This window comes from Chiroxiphia lanceolata, chromosome 9 (assembly GCF_009829145.1).
Source record: "Chiroxiphia lanceolata isolate bChiLan1 chromosome 9, bChiLan1.pri, whole genome shotgun sequence".
Taxonomy (NCBI): domain Eukaryota; kingdom Metazoa; phylum Chordata; class Aves; order Passeriformes; family Pipridae; genus Chiroxiphia; species Chiroxiphia lanceolata.
The window spans coordinates 7,063,766-7,082,136 of NC_045645.1; the positions used below are offsets into that span (position 1 = coordinate 7,063,766).

An 18,371-nucleotide genomic window follows, 5' to 3' on the forward strand; every position below is an offset into this window, starting at 1 on the left:
AATGATTGCGCACAGTCCAACCCGATGCCTCGAACAGCATCACGGAGCAATCCTTCATCACTTAGTGTTCTGGGCCTGTCACTCTGCTGATTTAAAATGAGTTTAGGTAAACTAGTTGCACAACCATGATTCACTCTAAAACACTTCCACTCAAGAGCATCACTATGCCCCTCTGGTACATTTATACTTTCAAAGAATATTTCTACCATGCTTTTTATTTCTTGAAACAGACTCTTACAGATAATATATGGCAAATACGTCCCCTTTGATGACCAAGAATCTTACTTCCTCTTGAGAAACTGGATGAGTTCTGGGTGTGTATGTAATCACAGATTTGTTTATCATGCCTAAACCTAATTCTCCATCTATAACAGATCTGAGAGGCTGTTGATTAGAGTGATAGTTAGATATGCAGTAAACATCATTGGGAACTATATTTAGCTAAGACTGATCCTTAAACCTCTGGATTTTCAGATGAGAGAGTCACATTTTTGTTTGGTTGAACACTGTTGACCTTAACATCACTTGCTGTCATGGAACTGCATTAACTATTCATTGACTTTCAGACCCAAACTACAGTTCAGCATTTTCTTAGACACTTCAGAAAGAAGCTTGGTTGTAGCATTTCATCCTGAAGTCTCTAATGCCATTTACAATTAATTTCTTTGCCAAGAATCAATTCAGTCCATGCCCCTCTGTGCTCCAGGAGACAGCAGGGACTGTCAGAGCAAACCTCACAGGACATTGCTAGAGAAGTCCCAGGGAAATCAGTGGAAAGCCAAGCTGAGCTCTATTACTTTTGGGACAGCATAAACACTACAGTGGATAAAGCAGCCACAAAAAAACCAAACCAAACCAAACCTAAAAAAAAAACCAAACAAGAGAAAAAACACACAAGCAAACAAAACATGAGCATATACTTCTAGGGAAGCCTTGGGGGAGGGAAACAGCTTGCTCTCTGTGGGCACTTTAGGTTATATGAATGGCCAAATAACATGACCTAGAAGGGATCAGCTGGGAGGGTAGAGAGTTTTGTGAGCATCCCATGGAGCCACAGTACCCACAAGCCTGTACAGCATCTCTATATTAGCTCAGCTGAGTACCTGAGGTACCTGCACAGGAGATGAGGAGCCTCTGCTCTGGTGGTGCCCTGCACAGCCCACAGCTCCTGCCTCGCAGGCAGCTGCAATAAAGCAATATTGTACATTTCCCCAGGTCCTGGTGTTATTAAGGCTGGGGTAAGAGGAGAGAAGAGCCAATCTGAAGGGCAGAGATGAAGGGCTGCCAGCTGAACAAAGGGGAGGCACCCATTCCCAGTACTCCCAAGAGCTCTCCCAGCCAAGGGCTAAGCAAGTCCCATCATTCCTAGTCTTCCAGATCACATATGTTCCAGACACTATGATGTGTTTTCTGGCCCATGCCTCATCTCTCTGAAGAGCATTCCTTCAGTACATCCCTCTACTAGTTCTGATCCACCAGAAGTGGGAAATTAGGGTATTCAGACACTGTAGGGCAAACCACAGCACAGAGCCTCTAGGTCGGAGCTGTTGTGAAAAGGCTCTGCTCCAGGGAAGCACAGAGGGAAGCTCAAGCAAAGCAACATCACCCTCCTTTGGACACATCTGGTTGTCATGGCACCACATGTTCCTGCCAATGAGGCATCTGCTCCATGAACTCCCATGGAAGAACATGTATTTGTCCTCCCCACCACCATCCCATGTGGTAAGGAAGCCAATCCACCCCTCTCCTTCCCTGACTCACTGCACAGTGCCAGGCCCACTGTGCTTTGTGGTCTCCCAGTCATTCCCTTTTCAGTGGGGACATGTACTGGCAGTTCCCCTTTGGTGCCTTTAGGAAGCTCTGGCTGCAGCTGGAGAGCTCACTCTGTGCTTCACTGTGATCCAACTGGGCTTTCAATGACATAATTACAGGCCTATATTAAAATGTTATATTGAAATGATCTTATTCTTCATCAGCAAAGGATATGCCTAACCAAAACAAATTCTTCTATATCATTTATTGTATTTAAGATAATTTAATTCATGCTGGAAGGCAGCAAATGAATAAATTCCATAGCACTTTATTTAAATATTTTAGAACAAATCTTGAAAGATGTTTTCATTTAGCTGAAAGCAGACTAATAGTAGTTTTTTCCTCTACCACAATAAAAAAGTATGGGTTTCTTTTTATTGCAGTTGTTAAAATAAATGGCATTTTTAATAAAGACTGTCCCCATAACAACATATATGATTTGATCACATTATGAAATAAATGTCATGTGAGATTATACATTTCAAAGCAGACAGTTTATGTTCTTTTAGTTATTAAATTCAATCAGTTTTACTTCCTTTTTTTTTTTTTCCTGAAGGCAGGTATGTTTTTGATTAAAATGTGACCCCAAAAGCAGAATAATTTCAGTGACAGTGTATTTTCATTTTTTGAACGTTTATCTACCTTCCCATAGGAACCTAAGAAAAAAACCTCCAAATGTGGCTTTCAGTGGCAGAATTAAAATTTGTTTTTCTTTGACTGTCATTTTTATTCCCAAGAAGAACATGTTACAGCATGGTGCTGAGTGGAAAACTTAAGGCTAACTAACTAGACATTATGTTTTTAGTCCATAAAATGTGTTTGGTGTTACATATAGTCTGTGGAGTCCCCCAGTACCCATCTCCCTCATACAGAAACCCAGAGCCAGCCCTGAGCTGCAGTCTGCACTGCCAGACCAGGCACAGTGCCCACAGGAGGCAGGACCTGCAGGCACTTTGATTCCCTCCAGGAATTTGCTGAACGACTATCAGATGTGAAGACAGGAATGCTGGGAACCAAGCAGTGGCAGAAGTGACTCTGAGGACCACATCCATGGCTCCATCCAGCTGTCACTTACTCCACGGGCACGGGATGGCACTCTAAGTGATGGCAAACCTCTTTTCCTCTTTCTGATTCTCCACCTCCTGCCCATCAGAACCCTACCAGGTATCCCTGTTTGCTGAGGGACGTGATTTAAGTTCAACAAAGCTCCCAGGATTTGGTAACAGCGCCTCACTACAAGTCAGAAGCTGGTCTAACCTTTAGACAGAAGTTAGATCCTTCTCTGGTCTGGCCTTTACTCCATGAATAAGCTGCCTATAGCACCTATTTCATACGATACATGGCCAATACAATGAAACACCTGGGTGAAAAACAGTACAGAAAAATAGCCTACTTTTAGGATGTCCAGAATTCCCTTTGTGAATTGCTGGACCCTTATCCACATTTAGGAACGCAAAAATCAGACCTTTGGAAAGGAAGGCTTCATGATGCCTCTGAGGTCTCACTCATAACACTGAAGGCACAGAAGCTGGATCTGCCAGGATGTGACAATCACTACTCACTCTTCAGACACTGAGTTTCTCTTAGGTGTCTTTCTAGAGCTCTCCATCCATTTCAGACACTTCAGCTACACAACTGTCTTGTTTCAACAAATGAAGCTCCTGTTAAAAATCACTGACAACACGGGGGTTTGCTTAATAAAGAAATTACTTTTAATCTAAACATCACCATCTGTCAGGCCCTGAAAAGGTAAAACAAGAAAAAAATGTTCAGCGATGCACAGCCATGGAGCAACATTTGAAAGCACATCCCAGCTCTCACCGAGCATGAACGCTGAATATTAAACAAACACCTGAAGCTACATGTGCCACCACCTAAAACTATCACTTCATTTTCTGTTCCGTGCTGTGACTTACGGAAAACATCGCAGGCATCGCCATCTGTGTCGCCTTTAATTATCCACAGGAAGAGCACACACGATATTTCACAGCTCATTCAGAAATCAGAGCGATGCAGGCAGGGCAGGGCATGTGTCTGAGGAGCTTCTCTTGTGCCATGAGGGTAAGGGCCACGTGTGATCCCCAGGAAGCAGGGTGGTGGGGTCAGGCTGCACGGTGGGGACAGGCACAGCCCCTCGTTTGACAGAGCAAAGCTGAGGCTCCCTCTTGAAATCTGCACCTGCCCCCGGGACCTGCTGACTGCTGAGGGTGAAGCTTATTAACACCCTGGATGAGGTGTTGGCTCATGCTGGGCTGCAGAAGGCCGAGCTATGTGAGGATAAAACGGGGAGGGCGCATATCAGGATGCAGAGCCAAATTCTCTTTATCAGTGAACACAAAGCATGGAGGTAGAGGAGCTTTCTGCAACAGTCAGGAATCCTACTGAAGAGAAGTTTCTGATCACTGACTCGTGCTGAGTGGATGAAGCGAATTGGTGGGAAGCTGCCTGGGTTGGGAGGAAAGCCGGTGATAGACTTTTTCCATTATTCTCAACAGCTCTGAGAAGAAAATAATCCTGGGATTAAATGATTCCACCAGCAGCTGAGCTCAAAGGAAGCCTGCTCTGTGCTTGTTGTACCTTCCCTGTGCCTCTCCAGCAATCCCAATAGCCCCATGCTCTGTGACCCCTTCCACAAAACACCACTCGGCCTTCTCCACGTTATTCCCTAGTCTCTGTTCTCCTGCTCCCATCTGACACAGGCTGGCAGAGGAGCAGCAATGCAGGCTGTCTGCTCACCCCGTCCCACCTCCCAGGGGCAGCTGGGGCAGGAGGGAAGGGGTTGACAAACAGGCAGAAATAGCCCTGTTACCCTTGGCAACCGAGGGTGACTGTGAGTAAATCCAGACTGAACAGTGCTACCTCAGTTGTTTTACAGATACTTAACTCATCTCCCTATTTCCTGTCAAATCTCTCAGGAAATACTCAGTAAACCCTACTGGAAGTGACAGTCTTCTGCAATTAAAAATGTCTGGAAATGGAATTCCACTCCTCCGCACAAATAATCCAGACTACAAGCAAGTAAACAAAGTAAAATCGCTTTCTTGGAAGCAGCTGTGGGGCATCTGGAAAAGAGATGCTCAAGAAACCTGAGCAGAAAGAAGTGCCCCGGGCTCGTTCCATGTCCCCTGTTCTCTGGAGCAAACTCTCCTGCTTATCCCTTGTGGAGGATTCATATTGAACTGCTCTGAACAGGTAAGAAAGGGCAAAAAAATGTACCCTTACCTATCAGCATCCCTCCTCTGCTTGCACGGGTTGTCCGCTGTGCTGGTGATGGAATAAAACCAATTAAAACCAAGCTCCAGAAGTCAATCAAATCTTTTGCCCTTCATCCCTTTGTTGTGAGGGAACACTGCAAGTTCTCCTCAAGTTACCTCCCCAAGCAACAATCCCATTTACTTTTTGACCTCTGTAAATTAAAACAAGTTTGGAGCTCTCTTGGTTCAGAGCTGTGACTCCATTTACTTGTGAAATTGTTTATTCAAGCAATTCCCACTCTGTAGCATCAAAGTTTGTTGTTAATAGTTGCAGACCACTAATCTACACGATGAATATAACAAAGCCTGTGAAAGAATCCCAAATGGACAAGCATGATAAGAGATGGGAGAAAGAGGCTGGCAAAGCTCCAGGTACACGATATTTTTGTGCCTGACCTCTTTAATTACTTGAACACCAAACTGACTGGCAGATGAGCTTTAGAGCTACTCCAGTGACTATCAAGGACTTTCAACTGTATTAAAAAGATGGGGTTTAATTTTTATTCCACAGTACAGAGGTACCTCCATCCAGAACATTTCGCCACAGTACGATGAGGAAATTACTTGAAAATAATAAAACAAAGAACTTCACGGCAGAGCAAATGTACACATATACCTCTTCTGAGTGGCACTGGCAGACAAATATCACATTGCTAAGAGGATATCAGGATGTGTATTGGCACCTCAAGGTCTCAGATGCAGGAAACTGAGGATGAAGACTCTGGAATGATGTTCTGGCTGCTTGTGCAGCCCCTTGACCTAAGGCACCATCACAGACACCTTTTCTGCAGCCAGTCATCCTGGCAACAGGAAAACCGGTGGTAATGATGTCTGGATAAAAGTTTATTGGTAAAAGAAGGTTCTACCATTTCCAAGATTAGTTTGTTGTTTGTGGTTTGGGGTTTTTTCAATTTTTTTTTTCTTTTAATCTGCAACACTTCAAAATAAAAGCAGCAAACCACAACACTCTCATTTTTTTTCTCATTTCAGTTGTTGGCAACCTAAAATCAAATATCTATCTGCTGCTGAAATCAGCATGAAGCTGGAGAGATCCTAACTTCTGGGACTTCTCTTAAAGTAGCTGGGAATTGCTTTTCCTCTGCCAGATCATCAGGAACATGTCTCCACTCACGACATCTTGGTATAGTCTTTCATTGAGAAGTTTTAAAATTCCTCAAAGATTTTCACCAAATATACATAACACCCCTCACCCTGAAACTGGAAACTGAAGAGTGAAAAAAAAGATAGTTTTTCAGCTGCAACATGTTTTGAACCCTGAAGCCAAGACATAATCCTTTACTAGCTCTTGTGCTATATCCCCTCTATTAAAATTAGCAATATCTGTTTCTCCAGAAATTCACATTTGGGAAATAAATAATAAAAACAAACAAACAAACAATCCCCCAAACCCCCAAACAAACAAACAAAACTAAAAAAAACCCCAACCAACAAACAAAACAAAACAAAACAAACAAACAAACAAACAAAAACAAATCACAGCAAATGTAATACTATCTTGCAGTTCAAAATTGAAAAGATCTTGGAAGTGTGAATTAAATTTCATAAAGTGCAAAAAGTTATCATTATCATGCACATTTACTGAAGAAAAAAGTTCATATGACTGAACTAATGTTACCCTATTAAATTACAAGAAAATTTCTAAATCAGAGCTCCCTCCTGAAATCAGTGAAAACTACCTAGTTCAACATTACTGATTTGTGTGAGTAACTTGGGCTTGACTGATGCTCATAATTTTTTTCACTGCAAAGTAGAGTTGTTAATGACCTTCCAGGTTGAACTGGGAAAATATTTCTTTACTGAAGTCTCATCAATCCAGAAAGTATCAAGACCTGAGCCAGAAATTTCATTCTTCAACCTGAGATATGCAAGAAAACTCTACTGCTGATGAGAGATCCGCAAGATGGATTAGCAAGAATTTTGCCTTTGGTTTGATGTTCAAATTAGATTACTAATTCACAGAGTCCTTTTACTGTTTAATAAATTCAGATGAAAAGGAAAGATACAAATTCTCACAGTTCTCTTGCTACTTAATACATTCAGATGAAAAGGAAAGATAGAGCATAATCAACACGTGTTAATTTATGCAGATCTTTCCCCAGCTTCATGTTTTAAAATGTCTTTTTTAGATAAAAGGCCAATAATACTCAGCATTTTTCATCTTCAAAGTGCTTTGAAAATCCTAACTGGCGAATTGGCATAGCATACCCATCAGGTCCTTAAAGATTAGCATCCTTGTTTAAAGAGCAGTTCCAGGCAGAAAGGTTACGGGATTTCCTCACTAACCAGAAGTCTATGCCAAGGATAGGTGCTAATTAGCAAATTCATAACTTGCGGTGCAGCACTTAGATTACGTCCCGTGCTCTAAGTCATCCAGTGCATGTGATGTGTGTGCTAAATCTTGATAACACCACACTACTTGAAGTTGAAAAGATGTATAAAATGGGCATCTTATAGAAAAAAGTGCATGGGGTGAGGGGGGGGGAGTTATTTCAGCAGTGCATCGTTTTGTTCAGGAGCGCTGCTGTGAGATAAGAGAAGCTGTCACGAAGTGGGAGCTGAATGGAGCTCTTACACTGAACCGAGCTGGTCTGCTGTCGGTACCTTCAGAGCTCTTGGTGCCGCAGGCAGCCCCTGCTGCCACAGCCAGGGGCCAGGATCTCATGGGGATGAGGTCCAGGGAGGGGATCCCACATTGCCCCGAAAACAGGGCTCCAGCAGCACACCCAGATGAAGGCCTTGATCAGCTCAGCAAGAGTCTCACGCTGCACCAACTTCACCTCTCCCTTCCCAGAGCAGCAGCGGCACGAACAGAGGAGCCGAGGGAGCGGGAGGGCGAGCGAGCACAGGGAGAGCGGAGCTGATAAGCAGATCCCGATTTTCTGATTAGCGCCAAGGGTTACGTGAACAGATGCCTATCTCTCACAGAGGGCATAAACACATTGCAGAGAGGAGTTTCAGCAGTTTGTTTACAAAGGAAGAACACTTTCTAGCTCTCCCACTGGCAGTTTCTTCCTGCCGCCGTGGCTCAATCTACGCTACGCTGCTGGGAAAACTTTCACTACAAGCAGTTTCATCACTTCTCCTTTTAAGTTCATTATTTCCTTCCTGTTCATTATTTTCTTTCCATAATATAAAGGCATTCTCATGCATAATCCACAGATATCAGTGACAAAACAGAGACGGGTGCACTAAGATGGGTGCACGTGAGAGTCACCTCAGCTGCTAAGGACAGGGAGTGTGAGAACTGGGAATACTCACAGAGAGGCAAAATAACAAAGATAAGCAAGAACAGGCCAATGTGAAAATCATAATGACACGGGGATTTACGAGAGGACATATACTACAGCTATAGAGAAGTCTTCTTTTTGTCTCTTTTTCTTTTTTTTTTTTTTTTAATCGGCATGGACTTTAAAAATGGACAGCACAGGGGAAAGTGTGGATCTCTGCATGATAAAAGCAAAACTGAAAACTTTACCAGGCTGTAAGTGGGTCATGTGCAGCACCGAATCTTGCTGTAATATCAGCATACCAAAGGCTCTGAGAACTCCTGCAGTGCCTGGGTTTTTTTTAGACACGGGGTGTTGTTGTGAGCTGTTTTGGGGAGTGCCCCCGGCAGAAGCAGATCTGTAATGGCACTTTCTCCAGTCATTCATAACAAGGCTCAGTTATGCAAGGTTATACACCGGCATCGCGATGGGCTGCGGGCCAGGAGGTGAAATGCCACAGCAATGTTCTAGCCCAGGGCCTCTAAGACAAACATCAGAGTGAGAAAGAGGAGTTCGCAGGAGTTCACGACCAGCAGCACGCTGGTTTGGTTTGCCCTTCCCTACAGCATCAAACGCTGGGGTCGTGCCTTCACTTTCAAAGCCTTTCCAAACTATCAGGAGAGCTCCGCAAACGTTGCCAGCGGTTTGGCTGCCAGAGCTCGGTAACCACTGCTAATGGCTTTGATCAGGAGATAACCCTGTCCCGAGGTGCAGGAGCTTCCTTCCTCTGCCCCTTGTGCCATTACCTCATAAGCAGATTGCAAAACCTCTGCAGCAACAGCAGCTCTGTCATGAGATGTTTCCTCAGCGCCAGGAGCCGGGATAAAGGACAGGGCTCGGGATAAAGGACAGGGCTCAGGATAAAGGACAGGGCTCAGGATAAAGGACAGGGCTCTCTTCTGGCCATACTGCACTTGATGAGCAGCTGTCACAGGGCTCCACGGCACAGCCTCACGTCCACAGCTCCTGATCTGCCCCTCAGTCCTTCTGACAGAATGAAGCCAGGCACCAAACCCCAGCACTGTGATTCTGAAAGAGACCAGGACTGAATCAAAGGCTGAATGTTGCACCTCAGCACTATCTGTAATTATAACTGTTTCTCACTATGTTTCTGAGAGTAAAATGCTCGGCTGTTATAAAGAAAACAGGCCCACCACCAACACTTAACTGCTTTCTGAATACAGTGCCTAGCTTACAACACACTTTATCAAAGGTTTGGGCTATCAAAAGAAGGTTGTGTACTCCACGGGAAAAGTAATATCTGTTTTAGCTTTCAAACATTTTGGCTTTCTTATTAAAAATATGTACAAGAAAAGCTTTATGCTGTTGTCATATACAAAACAGATAACAAATGGCATATACAAAGCAGATAACAAATGCTAAGAAGTGGAAATCTGTCAGCTACTAATATCAAAACACCACACAGAGAATGGAAGGCAAAAAAGTTTTCCCTTACGTGCTGTTTATAGTTTGAGCAAACCAGAGCGAGCCCATTGTACGATGGTCCCTCCATTCACCACGTCACATGGAACACCATCCAAGCTGTCACCAAAGTTAAAAGGCCTTTTCTAAAGGGACAATGCTGATATAAAGGCATATTGAAAAAAAAAAAAAAAAAGCTGGTTATATGAGAAATAACGCCTTAGACTACTGAGAGAGAACGCATTAAAAAGCCCAGTATTTTTACTGAACCTTGTGTTTTCCAAGCAGCATGTGAGGGGACAGCCTTTCCTACAAAACTGTGCAGGACAGAAGTGTTATTTTAACTCCATGTCTGGGAAAAGTAACACCAGAGCCAGAACAGAGTCGACGAAAGAGTCGTTTCCGGTCCCACAGCTGATAATGTGGGAGCCCTTAAACCCCACGACAGGCAAATCTGCAACAACCCACAGCACAGGAGCAAAAATTAACACCCTGAGAGATGTGACCAGCAGTAGGGCAAAGCTGGGAGCCACAGCTCCCTTCCTCCTCCACTCCCTCCCTGCTCCTGGATCCACAGCTGAGTGATGCTGCCCTGCAGAGAAACAAAGTCAGACAGCACCTCGCCTCTTTGGGAGGCATGTCCCAAGTTCCACAAGTTTCTTTTGACCCTGTAAAGCTCTAATTTGAGAAAGAAAGGCAGGAGCTGGGGCAGCAACTTTGAATAGTTCACTGATTTCAGTGCTGGAAAATCCCACACGCCCATTGTCAGATAACATTAGACTGATCGGCTCCTGACTCCAGTCATTTGCTCTTGTACATACAAAGGCAGAAATGCCTGTCTCTGGTGATTGCAGACCTGCAGAAAAACAGAAATCTCCACAAATTGCAGTAATTGAAGGTTCCAGGGGATTTTATTAATCTTACGATGTATTAGCAAAAAAACTTGGGGCAGAATGGAGTTTGTTGAGGAAGAAAAACCTCTACATCTGAAGCTACTACTTTAATTTCTAATAATAAAAATAGCAATGCTATTAAAAAACAAAGCAACCCAAATATCCCACAACAAATGGAAATTTGTTTTAATTTAGCATTTCAGGTAGGCTAGAAAAATGATGTATTATTACCTCTCCAGCCCAGGTTTAAACCTACATGTTGTTAAAGTCTCCAGGTTTCTAAATGCAGTGGTCTTCATGTAGCACATACCCACACAATATTTGCAACTTAAGGCAGAGCATGAGAACAGAAGTGGAAAACTGCAGCATCTGTAGGTCAGGCTGTGAGGGCTGTGTCCAAAACAAGATGCCAGAGCTCAAGTAGAGCAGTAGGCAGGCTGTGAAAATCACAGGGTGAGGATATGAAGAAAGGCAATGATTCTTTCTGGCTTTAAAACTGTATGACCATTCCTAATGATTAGAAATAAATTAGCAGGGGCCTGCTTCAACTTGTTCTTACTTATTTTTCTTTTTAACCTACTGAAAACTAAGCTGCAGCCACATTGTTTCATTTACAACCTTACAAAAACAGACCCTCTCCTCCTAAGGCATCAGTACTGAGAAAAACCTTCCCCCTCCTTCCATCTCAGTGAGTAGCATTAACACCCTCTTGAAAAAGGCAGCAGGGCCTCTGTTTGAGGTGAGAAGATGCAACATGTCCACTGGCAATGACGTCAAGGTTGAAAAAGATGACACTTTATTAGGAGAGCACTTGTGAAAATCACCTACTGATGAAGCCAGGCACTGGAAAGCTCTCGGCAGAACCGTTTATTGACAGAGGAGACTGATCCAAATGGACTATTTCACTGCCTTCAGTATTCCTGCTGGGAGAGTTTAGAGATTAACTTTGCATTTGGGTAGAGACTTTTCTCAACAAGTTTGTTCAACTTGTTAGACCACTAGAAGGGGAAGTGTACAATGAAACGTGCTCCCGTGCAGGCAACGTGATTTTTGTGGGCAGAAAGGAGGAAGGGAGAGTAAAGTTGGAGAAAACTCAAACTAGAAGCATGAGCCATTGCATTCAGAGACCAAATATTTGGCATTTACAGAGCAATTACTGACCTGTGACTAGAAGACTATTTAGAAATTAAGAAGGGTTGTGTACAAAATGGCAATTACAGTCTAGTCAATCTGTACTCATATCTGGTGAAATGAAATATAGAAGCTCATGGCTTTGGGAACTATAATACATCGAACACTTTTAAATAATCTTTTACTTGTCACCAGCCCTGTAAAAAAGGTAAATTCTACATCAGGTATTTGTCATTCTTAGTCAAAAAGGTTAAGTTCATTTAGTGGCACTGCAGCCACACAGCTCCAGCAACTAAAGCTTACGGTGTCCTTTGTTACCAGGAACATCCCCGCACGCACCGTTACATCACAGGAAGGTTTGTCTCATCTCCCAGGGCACTCTGAGGGAAGCTGAACATGTGCCCACGGTGTTCACACTTGGTCCACCTTCTTCCAAGCCATTTGCTGCAGTCAAACATGCCTCACTTTGGTTTCATTGATGGCCACCCCTTCCTCTCTCTCTGTCTCTCCAGAGGGTGACATTTTAATTGCATGTGCCCTTTTTTTGGTCTGTCAGCTCCCAGCCTCAGCCAAACAGCTGGGTAACTTTGGCTGGCATCCAGAGTTAACATAAGTTGGTTTTAACCTCTTGATACAAAGGCATTTCACGTGGTTCCCCTGTGTGACCTCCGTGCACAAGAACCTGCTATTAAAATATGCCACCATATGCAAACCACCGACGTCCTGAGACAGCTGTCCTGAGGCACTTGGCCATGGCCTGGTCCCCTGTGGCATCTGGGCCCTCCCTGTCAGGGAGCAGCAAATTATTCTCACCACTTCTGAGCCAAACACGTCCTAGTAACAGCACTGAAAACGGCTCCAGAGGACCTCCCGGTGCATTTTAACACTGCTCAAGTTTTAGTTCTTTACCAGTTTAGCACCCAAACCCTTGTCTACTGTCAGACAATCATGTTTCCTACCTAAAGCAGGGCTGCTGCAGGGCGAGAGGGAGGGTTTGAAGCAGACATACAAACCTCACCATGTGAGAGCTTGGCCATGATGGACAAACAGAAGCTGCCAACGCTCAGCGGCTCCTCTTTGCCCCACAGCAGCCATCCCTGCTCCCAAATGCTCAGGCACAGCTGTGTCAGAGCTTGGAATTTGCTGATGAAAGGACTTTTGAGGCTAAAAGTTAGTCTACTTTTTCCAACTTTCCAGCTCTCAAATGAAAGTATTAACTGCTTTCTGCAAACCCTTGAAACATCAAGACGCTCCTACTTAAGAGGTGAAATGAGGACTCGGATACAGATTCGCAAATGTTGACTTACATAACTTGCCTGGTAAATGCATGCAGCGTGGTGTGCATTGATTGTCTGAAGATACAGGTGCTGTGCCACTCACAGGGAAGGTATTAGTAAGTACTTAACAATGCAGGGTAGGCTGTTCCTCTTTAATTGCAGGGATGTGCAAAGCATGAGTAGTTATTTGCACGCATGAGCAGCTCTGTCAGCAAATGGTTACCCAGAAAGCAGCAATCCTGCCTGCACCTCACTCTCGGAGGCTGCACTCCCCGTTTTAGCCATCAGGACACAAAATCTGGGAAAACTACACATACTTGAGCCTGCATGTTTGACAGGCCCCCAAATATTTGTGTTGATTCAGTAATTTAAGAGTTATACTCATAATCCCATAGCTAAATATCAGCCAGCCTTCATCTTTTCTCATTCAGAGAGGACAGAATGAGAAACCATTAGTTTACTTTTGGCTTCACTACAAAACAGTGCATTCTCCAAGGCAGCAACCATCCACTCTGCTGATGTTAGCAGAGCACTTACAGCAGCGAGGTCCTGGTCCAGGACTGGGGTTGCTAAGCAATATGGAAATACAAATAATAAACGAATAACAGCCACCTGCAAAAGATTACACACCGAATTGTACCTTACCATGAAAGCTTATGTTTCAAACTTCATCTCATTTGGATTCAAATTTGCTGAAATCAAATTTATAAAGGAGGAATGATTATTGCACAGAATGTTTTGAGAGATGTAAACACTTCCTTTTCTATTACTGTGATTCACTTTGGGTTGGGTTTTTGTTGGGTTTTTTTTTCTGTTAGGCATTTAAAGCATGCAGCTCTGTGGAATACAATGACTGGTTTACTTATTACAGCACCCACTGGAAGCTGCTTAAATATATTTTCCTGTCAGCACGTCTCTGTGATTCCCATATTTAAAAGGTGATTGTTACTCTGTGTACACATGTGCCATTGGCATGATTGATGTCAGAACAGTGTTTGCGCTCCGCATCGGCGAAGATTAAAAGCTGCTCCCAAGAAATCCTCTTTACCATGCCCAGCTATGCAAACACACCATACTAGGACATCTCACCAAAGAAACTTCCTCTCAAGGCCACCTCACCCTCGCTGTGCCTGCTCTGAGCTCCAGCAGTGCGGCTGCTACTGTGCAGAGGGCAGATTCCTTCCCTGTAGGCTCGGTCTGTGACCCACTGGAAAGGTTCCCATTGCCTTTAATAGGAATTCAGCGTGGCCCTGCACCGTGTCCCACGCCAAGGGCTGGTCTGGGCGGCCACGGAATCACACACAACACGCAGAGATTAGGGAATGCAACAAAATCCCCAGACTTGGGGCTTTAGGATTACATTGCAGTCTTTGGAATTTGATCCAGATAGCTGAAAAACAAAAGGTGCACTCTTGTTTAGATTTTTGTTTACCTAGGACCTGTGAACAAGCACAGGTCAGTGACTCTGATAGGAAACTTCTGCAAACAAGCTAATTTGGGGTTATTCTGGTTTCAAGTGAAACGGTAGGAAATGAGGAAAAAAAAAATCTCTTTTTCCCCAGTGGAAACACTCTAACACAATTCACTCTAACCCTTGGCATCCACCTCACCCACAGATTCCTGTTCTGGCCACGTGCTGGGAGCCACAGCAACCCTCTATATGTGCACTTCCACAGCAAAATCCTGAAGTAGTTTGATTTCTGTTGGCTCACAGAGAAGGACTTTAGGTTTGCAGTTGCTGTAGACCAAATGCTCTCACACAGAAACAGTTACACAAAGCTATGATTTGCTAAGCTACAGCAATTTAATTGCAAATTTGAACCTTTGTCATCAAAAGATTATCCTATCTGGGGCAAAATGCTATTCTCAACCTTTGTACACAACTGGGATAGTCTTATCCTGTACCCAAAACAAACAAAAAGGTAATTTGCACAATTTTTTAATTTTTTAATTTTTTTTTTTTAGGTTAAGAAGCTTACAGTTGGAGTGCTTTCTCCCTGGCTGAGGGGCAGGAGAGTGAGTGGCTGCAGAGGACAGACAGGTAAAACTGTGTGCAAATCCCAAAGTGGCAACTTCTGTGGGAACACGATGCATGTTTTGGATCCTGGAGAAGTGAAGCAAGTCAAGGCGGTGCAGAGGCAGCAGAGGGAATTATACTAATCCAAACTACAAGGGAGGTGCCATGTTACACAGCCGGATGCAAAGCTTAGTATTCACTTTCTCAGGAATGTGCTCCCTGTAACTCGGTTACTTAGGAGATTTCACTCCACATTATTACTTAAGCTCACAGTCACTCCATGCACAGAGATTAATCTGCACAATAAACACAACAACAACAACAACCAGAATTGGGGGCATCAGGGACAGACATGGATATCTGGTGGGGTTTTTTTCCAGAGATATTACACATGCAACTCAAGAGTTAGAAAGTTCAAAACGAATCTTGCCAAAAGTCCTCAAGGTAAGTGCCACTAAAACAGCAAATACAGATGAGTGTGGCATTCTGTACTATCAGCTACTGGCATTATGTACCTGAGCTACTCATCTTTAAAAAATACATAAAGCAAAACAATGGAGAAGCTCACCCCGGTATTCCAATACTACCCAGGAAAAGTACAGGTACAGTACCCCAATAAAGCATATCCATCAAAGTATCAGTGGCTAAAATATCCAGGCTTCACTATCTGAAGCTATCCAAGAGCTTTGAAACTCAGTTCCCATTAAATTTATCTTCCAGATGGCTTTCCAGATCCCAGCCTCAAGTTTGCACTGACATATGCCCCATTTTACACAAGCCTTTGGATAGCTTCCTTTATAAAAAGCATACACTGTTATATGACTTTCAGAGCGGAGGACTTGGGATTATGTCATCAGTGCTCATTTCTGACTCAAAGCATGATGCTGAACAAGTCACCAGCTCTTATTTCTGAGCACTATCAGTCATTCACTGATAGGAAAATTACCTGCCCCACTGGGGCAATCTGAGGCTTCATTAAATGTTTACAAAGAATTTTAGAATGGGTACAAATCTACATGAAAGCAAAGGCAGTTTTCACATGTGCACTGGTTAAGGACAGACCCTAGAGAGATGTACTAATGGCACCACACTGGAAGGTAAAATCAGTGTGATACAGCAGCAGAGAAATATCAGATGGGAAGTAGAGATCTCTCAAGATGACTTTCAGAAGTGGAATAATGGAGGTGAGATTAAGTTTGACAGCAAGTTCCTCCAGTGATAGGAAGTCTGGTATACATTAACTTAAAGGAAGGATAACAACCTCAGCAGAGCCACTGATCACTGCTGAATTATGAGCCCTCAGCATGACAAAGCCATGAAGAGCATAGAAGATATTTCTAGAGAAAGGCATTTCTAGGAAGATAATGTCACTGTATGATGTACTGTTACCACCCCAGATAAAACAGCACAAAAGCATCACTGATGGAAGAAGATCAGACAAGTACAGGAGAAGCTGAGTAGGATAACGGCAGATGAATAGGTGAGTGTATTTCCCAAGCAAAACTTAGGTCAGTCTAGTAAAGGTAGGTTGGATATGATCTCTCATAAACTCTTCTAAGACACACAAAAAAAGCTGCTCAAACTTGTCAGCAATATGTGCTCAAGAACAGACTCATGCTGCTCATGAGTAAATTCACCTGGAAGCTGGGTGGGGGGAAACAAAATAAGCAAGTCCCAGAGAATAAAGTTCTTAGTTTATCTACCATAACATGTAGAAAAAGCAAAATTAGAAGAGATGAACCTGTGTAATACTGAGCCTTCAACAGGACAGGACCAGTAACTTCAATCCCATGTTAAAAAGTCCAGCAGCAGGTCCAGACGCTTACAGTGCTACAGGAACAGATGTTTTTGGAGAACTATCCAAAATGATCTTATATTGTATAACTATCCAAGATGATCTTATATTGTATAAATGCTTCCTTTCCACAACAGACTGTATTGTTTACTTTAATTCACCCAAAATACCATCTCCACTAACCTAAGGCTTCCAAATTAAACTGACCTACCTGACACATCGATAGTTTGATTTGACCTGCAGCAGTGCACTTCAGGCTACAGCTGGAATGATTGCTTCACTGTTTATTCCCTCTTTCAAGAAAAAATACATATATATCATGATGTGTGAACTCCTGATTTGATAAGGTAGCTGTGCTCTTTTTAATACATCTCTCTCTGGTTTTCAGTGTAATAACACACTCAGCATCCATAATGCTCAAGACAGCACTCACATTTTCTGCCATCATCTTTAATAGAGAAAATTCATTTGTATCCTTCTACAGGCAAAATAATGCCAGATGAATTTAGGAAAACAAGAGAGAGACTGGCACATAGCTTACAGCACTGGGAGACAGCTTGGGATTAGCAACAGCAGGACTTTCTGTCCTGAGCTTAGACTCCACTAACCAGTGCCGAGGGATTCATGGTTCTGCAAGGATGTAGGTCATGCCAAAGGGGACACACAGAGTCCTGCAGGAGCCTGGAGGCAATTAAAAGTGGTGATGCAGCTGAGCATCACCACAGGTAGTGAAAAGGGACTTCCCCTGAGACTGGAAATCGCAGGCAAGAACGATCTATTCATCTTCCATGTCTCTGACAAGAAGGGATGGCTTGGTTATAAAGCCTTTAAAATGCTATGAGTCACTTCTCAAAAGAGGTCACTGGTTACTGAAATTTTCCTGAAGTATTTGATACAGAGAAAACCCTTGAACAACAAATATGAATCCTTTTAATCATACTGTATCTGATTCTTCCAGTAATTACATTTGGGGTACCTGACAGTACAAACAGGTAATTCTCATATGCAGAGTAGAGGTCAACTGGTCAACAAGACACCCTTCTGCTAAAAATGCTCCACTAAAGTTTGTTTCCCAAACCAGAAAAGAGTTTGTTATCCAGCAGTAAAAGATGCCAAACTTCTGCAGAACTGCCTATATATACCCTGTTCAAGGAAAAGGTTGTGCCATGCAGGGTCACCGAGGAGTGAACTAAAGGAACTTTCCACAGAGTACCAGCAACTCACCCATGAGTGGATACACTAAACTCTGCAGCCTGACCAGCTGCTGAGCTGCCTTTGGGAGTGGATCCTGTGTTGCTCTGTGTTTCCCACCACAGGTCAGAAGTAAATACCCCACCTAAAGAGGATGAAAATCCCACAACATCTTGCACCACAAAGGTGAAACCTCTCGGGTACAGGTTCTACCTCTCAGGTACTGACTTCCAGAACAGGAAACTGGATTAGTCAGGTAAGCAAGGAGACCACAAGAGCAACTTCTGCACCA

At 43.4% G+C, this 18,371-nt stretch overlaps 1 protein-coding gene and 1 long non-coding RNA gene across 2 annotated transcripts in view; one reads left to right on the plus strand and one right to left on the minus strand.

The window, feature by feature from the left end:
* The window catches only part of LOC116790940 (BEN domain-containing protein 5-like), a 910,541-nt gene that overhangs the window by 311,308 nt on the left and 580,862 nt on the right, over positions 1-18,371 (minus strand). The window lies entirely within an intron of this gene.
* Positions 12,184-16,583, plus strand: LOC116790943. The gene is made up of 3 exons (XR_004358560.1): positions 12,184-12,314; positions 15,042-15,117; positions 16,491-16,583. It is a non-coding gene; the product is annotated as an uncharacterized LOC116790943 (long non-coding RNA).